Source organism: Pseudomyrmex gracilis, unplaced genomic scaffold (genome assembly GCF_002006095.1).
Source record: "Pseudomyrmex gracilis isolate BER0280 unplaced genomic scaffold, ASM200609v1 scaffold_6, whole genome shotgun sequence".
Classification (NCBI taxonomy): domain Eukaryota; kingdom Metazoa; phylum Arthropoda; class Insecta; order Hymenoptera; family Formicidae; genus Pseudomyrmex; species Pseudomyrmex gracilis.
Window position 1 is genome coordinate 1,477,148 of NW_018020590.1, and position 15,439 is coordinate 1,492,586.

Consider the following 15,439-nt stretch of genomic DNA (forward strand, 5'->3'; position numbering starts at 1 on the left):
AGATTCAAACGCGCATCATCGAACAGAGGGATCGCGAATACGAAAGTAATAGTGGTGCACGGAGAGAAAAATGCTCGGGATCTTTCGACGCTTCACATCACGCGCGTCTGCTCCGAAACTCGTGGGAAATCTACGAAAAGCGGCAGGTGAACGGGAAGTATCCTTTGTGCAGGGACAATGAACGAGGTTATTCGCGCGGGACCTTGCGTTAGATCCGCGCAGATTAGTTTATCGAATCAACACATTCTTCCATTTATCATTCATCGCCGTTATTTGATAATCATTAACTATTCATGAATCGTATATCACTTTTTTCCTCTCATGCGTGAAAAAGAAAATTCTAATTCACTAAACGTCGTTGCGCACGAAGCAATATGTTTTTGGACGATGAATTGAGTTACACAAATATACAGATATGCGAAGCAATGAATCAAATATTGTCGTTTCCATCTAGCGTAAACGCTTCCTGTATGAAACGATACGTTTCATAAAGTATCAATCAGTTAAATAAATTTGGGAAGTGACAAATGCACAATACAAACGCAATACATTTGTACATATATGTAGAAATTGACGTACGAGAGAGAAATCAAATATTTTCACTTGTTCGATGTTGCTCAAAAGCGCCGACTGATTGTTTATGAATTAATGGAGGAAACAAATATATAGATTCTTGTTTTTTTTTTTTACGTTTGCGAGCGTATTCAATTTAGAAATTTTCAGACTTTTTTGTCGCAATACAGAATCTACAATGTTGTTGTTTCAGTTTTAATCATCATCATGACTCTTTTGTCTGTGCGACATTTAAATAAAAGATCAATGATTCGCGATATATTATCATTTGCTAAAAAAAGTAAGCGCTGTAACCAAAGTCTGATGTAAACGCGTTGTTTGACGAAAAATCCATGGATACATCCCGGCACGAGTAAACAGAGTCGTGAAAACTCATGGTATCAAAACAACGCAACGAGAATATCGTTTATCCACGTGTTGTTGCAAGAAAGATGTACAACATGGAATTTGCACTACGGTTGCAGATTACTTTTATATGGAAATTGTTTTTAACAGTCTTATGAGAGAACGTAAATACAAAGGCACATATAACGTATATAAGAATATAAATAATATCAAAGATAAAATTTTTTTGTTGACTATAGAGTTATATCTCTACTAATCTTATTACGACCTTTGGCGTGATGTAAAAAGTTTTATAGTAAAGAGTAGCTAATTAAAGTATCTTTCCGCGCATGCAAATCTTTTTTTCAGAAATCCACAAAGATCGAATACAATGTCGCGGAAACGCGCGTTAAAGATTAAAAGTGATTTCCGCGAAAACGGAATTATCGAACATTGACTAGATGGAGAGATAGAGGCGCAGCAAAAAAAAAATTAAAAAAATAAAAAAAAAAAAAGAAACAACGAGATTGAATTTATACGCTCGGGTGATCGAAGAAGATCCACCATAATCTTCAGATTTAATTGAAGATTCTTTTCCGTCTCTGTAACTTTATTCTTATTCTACTTTTTGCCACACTTGTTTTTTTGCTTTCTCATCATTCTAAAAGTGGTGAATCGTCGTGTTGTTGATCATTCTCGGCGCGCACGTTAAAAAGCGACCAGCAAATTGCACTTCTCGAAGGCCGGTAACGCATCAATGTTTCAGCCTAGCGAGAGCTGCGTCATTCCTCCCTCTTTCTGGCGAAATATCGCGAGAGCGCGATGACTTCGCGAAAGAGAAGAATAAGGCCGGGATAATACAAAGTCACGCTATACGTTTAACGAGAAACGACGTAGATAACGGAAGAACGAGATCTGCATTCCTCGCGGCTGAATTTTCGATTACTATGGTTACTCGAATAATACCGATAAGATTTTAGTACAGCTATTCCAAAGATACAATCACACCGAAATAATTGATCGTATTGTGTGCAGCGATTGAGCTTGAAACCATTTTTTAATTTCTCGAGAATTGTGTTCATTATATACATCTCTATGCAAAAGAACACAACCTAGCCAAAAAAAATATAATTTTATTTATCTTAGTAGCGATTCATCACGCTGTATCTCTGTGCATCGCTTTTGTTTCTTTTAAGATCGTTTATCCGATAAAATATGTATCGCGATTTTTTTTTTACAAGCGACATAATCGATTCTGTTGATAAACGCGTTCGTTATCGAAAACACCTCATCGCTTTTGTGCGCGCGTTGTTTGCTCGATTAACTCTTGTGTCTGTAACTCGTGAAATTTCTATGTGGTATTTTTAATGCGCAAGTTTATATCCGCCGTTTCTCGAGATATCATTGATTTAGCTCTTGCGATGCGCCGCGGCGCCTCGAGTAATAATTGAAATTCCTTTCATCTCGAACGGACTCACCGATACTTTATCTCTCTCGTATTTTTACGCCTCGAGCGTAAAACGAACTTCCTGCTTCCGGTTAAAAGAACGGAAAGTGCGAGCAGTGCGGCGTCCAAAGTAAGTGTATGAATCGATGATTCAAAAAGGGCGTGTCTGTGTTAGGTCTCCAATAGTTTCTGCGAGATGAATCGTGCAACCGATAAAAGATACCGATATAACGTCTTAAAAACAATTTTTTTCACGATCACTTTGTTTTTTCTCTGTACTATCGCTCGAACTTGTCTTTATGATCTTTCCAGTATTACAATAAAAAATTATTTTTCATACTATTTTTATGATACAATATGCGTTCTTCTGTTTGTTGTTCCACAAATAGTTATGTTAGTTATTAATTTACGCATACTATTTGCGTAAACTCACTGAATAATATCAACAAATAAAAAATATATTGCAAAACCATATACAAAAAAACTTTTTAAATAAAATATTTTGATTAAATCGTAGAAAAAAAGTTTTATATTTAATAATAAAGATAGTGTAACAATATTCTCTTAGAAGTAAGAAAAGAAATAGCAAATGAAATTCAATTTCCAACATTGATATTGACATGATCGAAATGAAGACGCGAGCCGACATCAGAGTACACGTTCTCTGTACTGTACTTCGTAAGTGCTTTTCTTATAGGCTACCACTCTCTCTCTTTTTCCCTCTTTTTCGGCTTCATCGGGACGCGTACTCGAAGCAATTGTCAGAAAGTAGTTACAGTCCGTGTTTAGTACCGGCCGACGCGGAAAAGAAAATCGTTCCATCGACGTGTTCCATATCGGACCCGGCAAAGAGGCCGGTTCTCTCTACTTTCGCACCGAACAATCGCGCTACAATCACTACGTGACAAGAGATCCGTTTCGAAAGAAGATGGCACACGTCGAGAGACAATGACCGTATTACGAAAATTGTGATTTTTCTTGCTAAGAAAATCGACAGTCAATCGCTTTATCTGACCCAGTTAAAGGAATATAATTTTTTTATCTTACTAGCACAACACAGGCGCGCGATACGCGCACGCTGTTATTGTTTTTATTTTAACGTGTAGTGCCAGTAAACACAACCTGTCATCGCAATGACAGCTAGTATATACGTCTTACAAACTATATAATACACATGATGTACATATGAGAGATGTCAGAAATAACGCATGAAAATCAAACTCGAAAAATAAAAGAAAAAAGAGAGAGTGGAAAAACAACATGTGACTGTATTTTAGTGAATTTCACTTTCAATTTTTCACGTGAATTTTGCATATAAGAGCCACTACCGTGCGTCTTGATATGTACGACATGAATCGAGAAACACATCCTAGAAACGTCCAATCAGCGTCGAGATAAAAGTGGCAACAATCAATATCGAGAGAATCGATTATTTACACACGATTTTTCTGGTAGGACTAGCACAACACAAGCGCGCGCTACGCGCACGCTATTATTGCTTTTATTTTACCGTGTAATGTCAGTAAACTTAACCTGTCACCGCAATGACAACTGGTATATACCAGCTTCAGATCAGGTTCAGACAAACAATATAATATACATGATGTATAAGAGATGTCAGAAATAACGCATAAAAATTAAACTCGAAAAATAAAAGAAAGAGAAGAATGGAAAAACAAACACGTGACTAAAGTCACGTGACAGAGAAAAGAGTAAAAAAGAGAATATTATATATATTATATATAATATTCTATATCTATATATAATACACACACGCACACACACACACACATATATATATATATATAATTCACGTGACTAAAGTCAGCGACCCCGCCAAGGTCGCGCGGCCGAGGTCAGTGACTTTACTGTAGTATATATGTAATACATATAATGCAATATAAAATATAATAATATAAATATAAATAATAAATAAAATAAATTATATGTATAATATTATTTAATGTTATATATAATATAAATTACAGTCACGTTACTTTAGTCACGTGTTGTTTTTCTATTCTTTCTTGTCACGTGACTTTACTTTAGTCACGGTTTTAATTTTCTCCACATATACGACGAACTGTCAAAATCGCTTTTCTGTTAATATTTACTGTCTCGATTTTACTGATTTGATTCGATCTCGACTCGACTCGATCAACCAACCAACCAAGAGGCAACAATAGATGCGATATATTCGATATGAAAACACGCACTTTATGGTACACATGGATTGTTTTATATAGAAATATTTTTATGTGACATATTGTAAATCGATACTTCCTCGATCTGTCAAATAATATATTGTTTCCTTTGCATGTAAAACTTCATAAAGTTTTGTCATATAAAAGCTCGAGTTGATTCGAGAGGATCGAAAGTTGCCGCCTAATATCGTGACGTCGAATTAGCGCTAAGAATAATGGGGCCGGGAGTGAGCTGAGAGAGAATGACTGCCTGAAGAAAGTTCCGATAGACGAGATATCGAGCAGCTCCCGAGTCGCTTCTGGGCTTTTCACGGAGCTGTTAAACGACCATTACCGGGGCTCGAGAGCACAAGAAAGAGAGAGAGAGAGAGATGCTCCCGAGACACGACCCTGAAGCTGGAGAATTTCGCGCTAGCACAGACATCAAAGACGGACGTTTGACGACAACGGAAGGATGAAATCGGCGGACAATGTCAAGCGAGAAATTAACGCGCTTAAAACGACAGTAATTTCCACAGAATAGAATAAAAGCAACTCTCTACTTCTTTCCTGTCCTATTTAGTGGATTATTTGAGACTCGCGTTATTTTATTAGTTACTCGATCTCTTATTTTGTAATTTCCATCAGACTGCCGGAAAGTGGAAACGCGCAAACATAGTGAATGAAAACCGAATTATTGTAACCTGTTTACGAACGTACAAAATCCAGAGATAAAGTTTCACATTGAAACAAATTCTCATTTACACGCGCACGTTAATAAATTAAATGATATGTATACATGTGTTGTATTATATGTAAAAAGTTGTTGTTAACAAGAAACATGATAGATGCAAACACAATATTCCACGCATGTTTTCGTGTTCCAAATAATTTTTCAAGTGTAGCTGCAGTAGAAATTTGCCCAAACAGCCGTTGCAACAACAAGTACGGTGTCTTCGACGTTTCGAAGTACACGGAAGATAGGGATTCGTGTTCTAACAAGTTTTCGCGAAGCACGAAAAGACGGCTAGCTCGTTCGCGAAGCTGAAGCAACGAATTTGTCGAAAGCTCGCTTCCAACGAAACACGCTCTCAGAATTTTAGGTCAATCGCTCGCGCAACTTTCTTCTCAAATAAACGCGTCTCTCTCTCTTACGAACAACGAGGAGAGAAAACGTTTTGTTCTCTTTCTTTTCGAGTATGTCTCCGTAGGGACTGTAGTTTATGGCGCACACGAGCTGCTTAATTTGCCTTAAGTACGCGGCTGGTCTCTCGATGAAAAGCGCGCACCCCATTTTTCACTCGTCCGCTGCATCGCGCCGCGGAACTTCCGAATAGGCAGTTACTTGTACTTTCGTTGGCGGTACTTTGCAAATTCACGAGAGAAAAGGATTTTCCTCTTACAATTAGAAAGCCTATATACGACAAATTTAATCGTTTCTCATGACGTTTGGGCGCACTGTCCACTCATAAATTTTCGTGCAAAGAATCTACGTACAAATATCATTGTCACATGATGAATTGTCACAATAATCGAGATTACAAAGAGCGATTGATAAATATTCTAAATGACGTATAGGTGGCTAAAGTAGTACGACATTGTTGTTGTCGTTGACAAGTTTTATTCTTCAGAAAGACAAACGTCAAACGCTGGTTCATTATCGCATTTAGTGTTTGTATGACAGCTCGCCAAAAGTAGATTATCTTGAATCACCGAAGCTCTCAGTGATTCAACACAATACACAGCTCAACTATTGCAATAGTATCAAAATTTACGAGTTGGGTCTCGAATTACTTCTGCCTTCTTAATTCGCCAGATATGGCAAAGATATCGTTCGTGCGATTTTATATCCATGCCATAAATGGCTATTTTTTTCAAGAGCTCGAGAAATCATTTTATACCAAAATAATATTTGCTCGAGAAGCGTTGATCAAAGTGTATCGAAATAGAAGGCGATTATATTGAAAAATAAATATACCCGATAAATTGTTTATCTTTTTCGTTTTGGATATTTTTCAATTTTTTGCCTCTCGTATTTCTCGTCTCCGACTGGGATGTGCCCAGTTTTCGGATGCGTTCAATTCCGCGGAGAACGTTCGTACACAATGCGATCGTTAAATGTACGCGCAAAAACTAAAATTTTTCAATTGCCATAATACAAAATGCATGTGTATTACTGCATTGGCAAAAATTGACAAATAGACAACATGCGCATGTAATAAAATAACTGGATTTTGATCTATACTTAAATAAATTCCAAACTGCGATATTCAACTGTTTTTAAATGGCTTTTTCAATAGGTTTACGTACTCAACAAACGATTCAAAAACGGAGTAAATATTTTTTTGTTTTCCAAGTGAGATCATCAAATCATCACAAAATTTATTGTATTGTTTGATAAATAAATTGAATGTCGCCGTAAAATTATCACAACTCTACACGGAAAACAGTTTTGGAATAACAAGAAGATTAGTTACTACTTTATGATTAGTAAAAACAATTTGCTAAATCTATTGAACTTTTCCTTTTGCCAACAAACACATTTTGTTTTGGTTGCTGGTCATATAATAGCAAAATTTTTTTTCCGTGTGTGGTAATTACACACGGTGTGTCTCTTTTTTGGCAACAGAGGAAGAGTTGTAACGTGGTAGCTTGACTGCAGCCGTTCCTTCCTGTTACAGAACAAAAGAGCGTCTCGAACGGCGTTTGTGGGCCTGATCCGCATCGGGGAGTAAAATGCAGACTAAAAATAGAACTTCGTGGAACTTGTGTGTGATAATAAGAGTTACTTCAGAAGTCGTGAAATTCTAGCGAATTTGTAGTTTCAATATACTTGATATCTCTGCAGAGAGTGCATCAGTAAAAGCAGTCGATTAAAAGATTAACGAGCCGAGAAACTATTTTGAACGCATGTATATAAAGAGCATATTGTTTATTTTATTTATATACGCGTTCTGCAGGCAGATATTACTTCTGGAGCCATCACTCGAGAGACAGAAAGAGTCGAATAACAAGCCGAAACGTAGAGCATTCATCCCTTTTCGAACCGTTAATGTTTTAAACGGATTCGGAACGGAAAATGCTTTTGTGGCTCGCCATCAGTACATTCTCTGTCAATATAATTTCGACAGGGGCTTATTGACGCTGGCAATATGTCGTGTATTTGATTTCCTGCGGTGACTGTTATTTAACTTTCGTAATATTGCGAATGGCAGGCTGTTCGACTCAATAGAGATTCAATGTATTTACAGATGAAACTCGGTGCTTTTTTTCTGGACCGCGCGCATTTAGTTTTCTGTTACGCACACGTTGCAACTATATTCGATGAAAAAAAATGCCGCAAGGCATTATGATGCGTTATGTTGCTCAAATTGTTGCAGATGGAGCAGCATACGCAAATATAGAGCACAAAATTAGAATTAAAAAATTTCTACCTAATGTATGTAAAATGCAGTCGGTATACAAACATCTTCGGTACATGGTAAAGGGTCGATACGATCGATTAAGTTTTATAAAACAATATTGAGATAATGTCGGTTTATCATCATGTCACTTATCGATAAGTTAAGCACCAACATCTGTCGCTTCAGGTAAACCCTAAATCTCTATAAAGATTTCCGAACTTTCACATTGATGTTAATATGGCTTCTCTCAATAATATAATTAATTGTGAGCACGTGATTCTTCATAATTACTAAAAATTTATCATTAAAAAAGATATCGGTTTTCTTAAATCAGTCTTAAATTAATAACAAGATTGCAAAAGTGTATATACAATCAGTTTTTTTTCTAAAGATCAGAAAAATGTTTTTTCAAAATATTGCTCAGTTTTGAAAGATTAGTTAGATCAAAGTTTCATCTAAAAATTAAAAAACAGTTCGGGAGAAAATGTGCAAACGAGAAAAGTATATATATGTATATATACATATAAAAGCAAAATTAAAACTGACAGGGAAGCACAATGAAACTCAAGCACATCTCAAAATCTTCGACTTTTTGTCTCAATGTCCCGCGCACTTGACATTACAAGTGTATCTTTATAATTTGTGTCACAGAAGAGATAAATGGAACTAGAACCGTTACCTGAATCCGTCAATCCTTTAACACTTGATTGGAGATGCACTGCCAGACACAGCTTGCACACGCGTTACACGCATTATGGATCGTCTTGTAGCGCCAGCGTTACCACCCCTGTCGACGTCTTCGTCTTCAAATGACGTTGCGAACACGTGGTGTCACAAGCTGTCATCGGAGAACGTGCGTCGTGATCTTTGAAATCCCCTCACCTCACTATTCACTCAATTCCGGAAACCATCTTCTCGTTGCATCGTTCTCGAGCGCGTATTGCATTATCACGCACTATATCCTCGTCAATTCGAGTATCGTCGATAAGATTGCACGATTATATTTCTTTTTGTCCAGTCGTCGAGTTATATGTTGTTAATTGAGACACCGTGTTTAATCACTGCGTGAATTAACACTATATAATTTGACGATTTCGAGAAGAGTCAAGATAAACGATCACTTCTATTATTCAACATAATCACGATACAATGAAAATTGACGCGATCGTTCTACACTTGAATCGGACCATTTACGTGCTGCAACTTTGATCGATAATCTATATATTTTTTACAGAATTTCCCGGTAGATCCCAAAAATCACACGGCTTCGATTCTTCTCGATCGACAAACGCGCGCGTCGAGCTCTGCGATGTCACTGGATGCTGCCGGCGAACTTTTGCGCACGGAAAAGCCGTTCTCTAACCAACCCCCACCTGTACTTCACCCCTGCCCGCGGCGCATACACGTTCGGACTCGCCCTCTACCCCGTGTACCGACTCCCGTGCTTCGTGCAAGCTCGATAATCTTCGTGAAAGCTCGAGAATTTCAATTGGGAGACGGGGGTGAATGCTGTATGGGGGTAGCAGGATGACCAGGAGGCAGTTTGAAAAAGAAGGAAATGCGTTTTCCTCCTAACATGGGTGTTACAAAGAAACTAAACGACGCACGATAGGGGATCATAAATAACTTCCAATGAATTGTTGATGTCTCTGTATTTACGCGTGACAAAAAAACTAATTCACTTGTTTAATGTATGTTAAATATATATAAGGATTCGACAAAAAAAGAAATGCGATTTCTTTAAAAAAAATGTTTAATGCTTTTATCTAATATCTCTAGCTGTTAGATTGTTTATGTTTACAAAAGAAGATAATGAGCGATGTCAAAAGTTAACATTATCTCTTATTTTTGATTTGCCATTAAAAGTATAAGTAATTGAGTTCACATTAGGTTCAGAATCGAAACAAGATTTATTAAAATGACGAGTGAGAGACATAAGAAACACGATATGCGAAATCACTTTTTTGTTTGTGTCAGCTTACTTGACAGTAATCAAAATCTTTCTTCTGATTAAAAATTTATACATTTAGACAAATTATAAATTGCGTATGTTTACGATAAATACACGTTTTAGATTGCATGCATGTAATTTTATAATTTAGCAATATTTTGACATTAATCATTATGTTTGATAATAAAAGCAGTTTTATAAAATTCCGTTTTATTGTTGAAAATAACGTTTGCTTTATTATAAGTACTGCTTTGTTCTGAACTTAATCGATAATACAAATTAATTTGCACACGCAACAATTCTGAGTATATTTTCGACAATTAATAAATTGATCGACGAGTGCCAATATTTTATCAGTGCTCGCGAAGTGCACGGAGAGCCGATTCGACGGCACCGATTCGTATTAATGAGGTTTAAAAATAATACGGATTTCAATGAAAACGTCGGAAAAACATAAGCGGATTCAATGCGCGAAAACGGCCAGTGCGTTTCAATAGGCGTATATACATGTACAAATTCACCGTCATTCCAAAATCACGTATGTACTTTTCAGCGCCGTCCATCGTAAATCACCAAAGAATTATTATAAACAGCATATTATAAACGCAGAAAATGAACATAAAAAGCTTCCTAAATAATTTTATCTTTATAATGTTGGAACAAGTAAAGATAAACAATGGTGACAGTCAAAACTGCCCCCGTCATTCAATCAATATTCTTCTCTCTTTCTCTTTCTCTTTCATTATTTTAATTCACTCGTCAAAGATTAATAAGCAAACTTTCTAGACATTAGACAGCCTGAATGAATATTTTGAGATAATCATTCGCCAATGCTCGCTCAGTGTTACATTGTCAAAAGCAAACTATGTAAAAAAATAAAAATGATTTCATAAAATTTAAATTGCCTCCTCTTGTTAAACATTCGAAAAGCTGTGAACAAGCCAAACATCGAATATTTTCTCTCATCTTCCACTTCTTTCCCATATATATATGGGCTATATATAGACCATATATAGACCACAGTGCATCGTCGTATGCGCGACGACCAACTTTTCTTACTTGAGACTCTGACGAGCCAATTTGTGTTATAATCACTCTGGTTTTCGAATCCTTCGGCGGCAGCAAACTTGGAGCGGACGTTAACGAGCAAGTCCGTCGTTCGTAATTAACGCTTTCTAAAACTTTGGAAACGTCAACGGGCCAACTATATTGGGGGGCAATTGCGAGGTGTGGATATAGGCGCGTCGAAACACGAGCGAGAGAGAATCGTCAGTCGGGGTATCTACGTGACCACATAGAAAGTAACTCGTTAGAAGCGCCGCTAGCATAGAAAGTTAATTACGTATCAATTGACGACTGTTAGCAGCAGCTCGTTACATGAGAGTCGCAGTTATCTCGAGCTGCGGTTTGCGTATAGCTCTGCGGTCGCAATCGCACAAACGTGACAGTGAAGACGAAAGACATCTTTGTATGCGCGAATCGAATTCTCGTCGCATCGGGATGCACGACCGCCGATGTTCTCCGTTATTTGCTGTCAAGTCGCGATACCTCGCTCGGAAACCTACCGCCGCCGCGCGGTATATTGCGACACAGACTTCTCGCGCGGGTAACTTCGTTCCGACGGCTCGTTTGTGGTTATATAGCTTTGTGATTGGTTGCGTGAAACGTCACCGGAGAATATGGAGATAGCTTCGTCTCTCCGTGAGACGCGAATAAAACTGACGCGTATTGCAACATGGAATACATCGCGATAACATTGCAATCGTGAGACTAGCAAAGTGAAGTTAGTATAACTATCAGTTATATCTATTAGTATCGCACACCGAGAGTTTGAAATTATTTTATAAATATTATCTTTTGATTTGACACAAAGTATTTTATAATGCGACTAATTTGTTCATTGAAAATAATCCAATCTGCGTTTAATAACAATCTCCAATCAAGACTGTAACAAATTATACATATATAAAGCAACTAATTTTTACAATATTTTAAATATTTTACTAGTTTGAATATACTTTAATCTTTGCTAGAAAATTACGTCGTTAATATTATTTCCGTTCTCACTTATTGATAACCTCAATTGTTTTATAGATCCTGCTTTTATGTAGTTGGGAACAGAGAATCTTCCCGATGTTGTTCACTTTGACGTTGCTGCAATTTTACATGATAGCTCTCCGATTGAGTAAACAAGCGTTATCAATTCTATTCTAGGCAGCTTGTATGTACTTGCGTACATACATATGTATGACAAGCAAGATGAATTTGCGTTTTAGCGTGGGATATCATCAAGACGCGCGTGCGAAAGATACGTGTCTTAATTCACGCGTGCGAGAAGTTTGCTGCATTATTAAATCCCTCCTTTTACGAGCTTAAGCAAAACACACACAAGCTTCGAATCACCGCCTCACGCGATATTCCCCGAAATTCAAAGAATCCACACGTTTCGGAATTTCTAGCGAAACCAGAGTAAATGAACACGATTATCGCGCTGGATATTCGATAGATGCAAATATATATTACGTGTTTGCGCGATCACTTTTTTCGCGTGTGCTCTAAGATATTTAAAAATTATTACGTTTGCGAAAATTAAAAAAAAAAAATAATTAAACAGAATAAACTAGGAAATTTTTATCATTTCTGTTTTCTCTCAAAAAAAGAAGAGAACATTCTTCTTGAATTGGTTTAAAAAGTTCCGAAAATTTTTGAACGGATAACTTTGATAGAAAATCAATAATTCTCTTATTGATGCAAGCATTTTTCATTCGCAGCAGCTGATAGACGGTTCGATTGCGACGTCATCGCGCGTAAGAAGATCGTATCTCGAAACCGGGGTCTCTCTCTCCCTCTCACTGCATTTCGGATTTTCTGATTGAAATCTTGGAAGCGACTAAAAGAACTTTGCTGGAACGTCGTCGTCCTTCGTGATCCTCTCCAAACCGACTCTCGAACGGCTAAATTATATATTCGGATAATTCGACCCCGCATCGTCAAATTTCCGCGTGCGATCGTATACAAAATGATTCGCGCACCTAAGAGAGATCCCGGAAAGAAGTCGATCTTATATCGAAGGTCTTACTTCGATTTCATGGGTGTTTCCGAAGATCTCACGCGTGGTATTATAGTAGATAAGGTTGATTGGAATCTTCAATTCCGGTAAAAAAAATCAGCGAGGTGAAAACGCTCGATACTGTAACTTCTAATTCACGAAGAAGCGCAAGAGGAAGTGAAGCCAGTTAACCGCAAAGGAAAAATAGTGGACGTTTGCACGCGAGACGAAATAACGAGAAGAAAGATGGATCTAACATAAACGCACCGTTAGTCGTATGTTACTCCTCGTTCGATGTTGTTTCTGCGTTTCTGACGCTACTTTCTTACCCTCTCCTTTTTTTTCTCTCTCTCTCTCTCTTTCTCTCTCTTTAGTAGTTCCTTGATGATCATTACTTTTTATTGTCAATCCTCTGCGAGAACATGTAAATCGAGATGAAACTGTTTTGCGGACAACATTTTGCTTCAATGTAGGATGCAATTATTCGGTTTATTGTTTGAATACTACGTAGTTCCAAGAGAGAGAGAAAGAAACTACATACGCATGTACAACAGCTTTGTCTCGTCTCGTTCAGCACTCTTTTCCGATTGCTTTTGTGCGCGAATCAGAATTATTCGGCCGTTAAAACGAAAAATTATTTCCGATTTTTCGTTCGGATTCCTCAATAACCGCGAATATTGTTGCACAAGTTATTGTTACAGTTTTGTCACGCGAATTTTCTCAGCGAAAATTATACACACTTCTTTTGCGCGCGCGTTGGTTAATAAACGAAAGCGAGAGAACTTGAGACATAATTATTCGAGTTTTCGATATCGAAATCTACAACGTTAATTCCACTTCAAAAGCGACGACAATTCGAATAGAAACTTTCGTGACTTTTCAAAGCGCGGAGAGAGAGAGAGACCTCGATTTCACGTGGCACAAAAAGTTGTATCATCCTGCAAACGTTCTCATTAGCACTTTTTAGTTAGGAAGCGTTTCTTAACTTATCACTCGCGCTACGCAGAAAACTTGCCGAGAGATTCACGATCACACACACGCTAAAAGGTACATGCTATATTCGCATACGTCAAAATTGTCTCCGTAACATACACGAATAAACTGCTTGTTTTGAAAGAAAAATAGAAGTTCGCTGTGACAACGACAACGAGCGCTCGACACTTCTGTGTTGCGCCCGTCGAAATCTCACAAAGTTTCGTTAACTGTTGAAGGAACTGTTCTTGGCGAAAGCAGAATAAAACGAACTTTACTCCCGTCACGCGAGTTTTATTGCCGGACCTACGTGATCTCGGAATCTAAGAATAAACCATGGACCGAGTTTTTCGACCAAAGCTGCGCTTCCTATTGAAGTTATAAGGCGACGACAATAATGATTTGGCACAAAACGATATAAAAGACTATTTGTTATTTCTATAGTTGATATATATTGTGTATATTTAGTATGATTTTTAACCGCAATAAATACTACATAATCGACACGATTACACACATTCGAAGAATATTTTTAATAAAAGTGAATTTTATTTGATAGTGTAAAGGACCCCCCACTAATTTTATGTAAATTTGGGTTTCGGTTAAATCAGCTGATTTTCTTATATATTGTAGTTTATGACCTGTTAAATAAAACATGCAAGACTTAGAGCAAAAAAATGAACAGTTTTTGTGTTTGAATGGTCTAAAATCATCGACATCTTACTATAAAATATTCGATAACTTAGAAACGGCTGACCCAAAGTTTTAACGGCTTTAAAGGTCTCAACAAGGCCATAGGAATACGTAATAAAAGATGGAGAGTCCCGCTTAAAACATTCCAGACGATTTTGTTCTGATCTCGGCAACATCATTCAAGGTCAAATTGATATACGATTCATATACGATCATACACATGAATATATAAAAAGTTCCGAAACGGTAACATATTTCGAAAATTATAAGTTTTATTTAAAAAATGTTTGAGATAAAAGTTTTAAGGTTTAAAAAGTTTTATTCATTGGCTTTATCAATTTGACCTTGAATGATGTCGCCGAGGTCAGAACAAAGTCGTCTGGAATGTTTTAAGCGAGACCCTCCATCTTTTATTACGTATTCCTGTGGCCCTTGTTGAGACCTTTAAAACCGTTAGAACTTTGGGTCAGCCGTTTCTAAGTTATCGAATATTTTATAGTAAGATGTCGATGATTTTAGACCATTCAAACACAAAAACTGTTCATTTTTTTGCTCTAAGTCTTGCATGTTCTATTTAACAGGTCATAAACTACAACATATAAGAAAATCAGCTGATTTAACCGAAACCCAAATTTACATAAAATTTGTGCGGAGTTCTTTGTGGTAACGTTTTTCCACTACACTTATCTATCTTTAATCAAAGTAATTAATAAAGAATATAACAAAAACTACTTTAAAAGTAGTATTTGTTATATACAATGCAATAATTCAATGACGCTTTTATGTTATTGCGAGAAAGAAGCACGGACGTATACGCGATGTAATGAGAATTCTATGGTTAAA

The 15,439-nt window shown here is 37.0% G+C and overlaps 1 protein-coding gene across 5 annotated transcripts in view; it reads right to left on the minus strand.

Moving 5' to 3' along the window:
* LOC109858466 (nephrin-like) overlaps positions 1-13,267 on the minus strand; it is a 174,383-nt gene extending 161,116 nt beyond the window's left edge. Inside the window, exons 1-3 of one of the 5 annotated variants that reach the window (XM_020435751.1) lie at positions 11,260-11,598; positions 10,942-11,164; positions 8,611-8,992 (exon numbers count right to left, since the gene is read on the minus strand). The gene's annotated coding sequence lies outside the window, so the exon portion shown is untranslated. Of the gene's footprint in view, positions 1-8,610; positions 9,277-10,941; positions 11,165-11,224; positions 11,599-13,198 lie in introns of those variants that run through there. The other 4 variants (XM_020435761.1, XM_020435771.1, XM_020435742.1 and 1 more) reach the window with 4 other exon arrangements.
* Between the last annotated feature and the right edge of the window lie 2,172 nt (positions 13,268-15,439).